Genomic DNA, 1,313 nt, shown 5'->3' with positions numbered 1-1,313 from the left:
AGGGGAGGGGAGGGGAGGGAGGGACTGCTGGAGCATGCTAATTAGCATGCTCCAGCATACTCACAGCAGACTTGATTAATTAAGTCTGCTTCTATACATACTAATTAGCACACATTGGAGCAGAGGTCCATCGTGTATAGGTACCCTAAAGGTGCATATCAACCTTGTGTTCTATTAAGAGCACAAGACAGACATACAATAGTTGCCATTTATAAATAAGCATTTATTCTCAGATAGAAATATCATAGTCCCTGTAATACTTCTCTTATTTCCTATGCTAGTAGGAAGAAACCATGGTGCTCAGATACAGAAGTATAGTAATTGTGTGTAAATGCTGCCTTTTAAATGGAACTTACTCTACGTAAGTAGATGATAAATAGACTAGATGGCAGGCAGCACCTTATCTTAGTGCTCATTCAGTTTTTTTTACCTTCAGTTTTTTTCCCTTCTTACCTTCAGGTTTTTCTTTCACGTTGTTTCCTCCTAGAATGCCCTATGCCTATCTCTTATCAGAGCACCTTCCTCACACAAAGGGTAAGGTTGTTTATTAGTCATGTAGAATTGATCAGGAGAGTTTCTGTTTCACTCAGTTGTAAAATTTTAAGAGCATGAAACTCATGATTTAAACCCAGTGGAGGGTTCACTTATTGCTATGTCACTGGACACCCAGAGTGAACGTAAAGGCAATTGCTTTGTCCAGACAAGGGTGACTTCAAGGCTCTGAGTTACCACTGGACAAACTCCCCTGCCTGAGGGATAGCCAGCACGAGTTTGTTGCAGGTAGGTCTTGCTTGACCAAACTTATTTCCTTTTACAACCAGGTGACCTATCACCTGGACAAGGGAGAAGAGATTTATGTCGGCCTGGAAGGAGGTAGGCAGTGGGGTCCTGCAGGGTTTGGTCCTTGGGCCAGTGTTTTTTAATATCTTCATCAGCAATTTGGATGAGGGTGTGGTGGGCACCCTCTCCAAGTTCACGGATGATATCAAATTATGGGGCAAAATTAATACACCAGAGGGCAGGGAGCAGATACAGGCTGACCTGGACAGGTCAGATCAATGGGCGGAACGTAATAGGACGCAATTCAACAAAGATAAATGTAAGGTGCTCCACCTGGGAGGGAGGAATCCCCAGCACACTTGCAGGTTGGGTGATATCCTCCTCAGCAGCTCAGAGGCTGAGAGAGATCTTAGAGTCATAGTTGACTCCAAGATGAACATGAGTCAGCAGCGTAGCGAGGCCATCAACAAAGCCAATCGCACCTTGTCATGTATTAGCAGATGCATGACCAACAGATTGAGGGAGGTGATGCT

The 1,313-nt window shown here is 44.2% G+C and overlaps 1 long non-coding RNA gene across 1 annotated transcript in view; it reads left to right on the top strand.

Moving 5' to 3' along the window:
* The first annotated feature begins 461 nt into the window (after nt 1–461).
* LOC109291994 overlaps nt 462–1,313 on the top strand; it is an 11,913-nt gene continuing 11,061 nt past the window's right edge. The window contains exons 1-2 of the long non-coding RNA XR_002096016.1: nt 462–472; nt 1,185–1,194. This is a non-coding gene — a long non-coding RNA (uncharacterized LOC109291994). The remainder of the gene's footprint in view (nt 473–1,184; nt 1,195–1,313) is intronic.

This window comes from Gavialis gangeticus, unplaced genomic scaffold (assembly GCF_001723915.1).
Source record: "Gavialis gangeticus isolate Ggan-Ray unplaced genomic scaffold, GavGan_comp1, whole genome shotgun sequence".
Classification (NCBI taxonomy): Eukaryota; Metazoa; Chordata; order Crocodylia; family Gavialidae; genus Gavialis; species Gavialis gangeticus.
The sequence above is the reverse complement of the archived record's forward strand: the minus strand, read 5'-3'. Positions and strand labels throughout refer to the sequence as shown.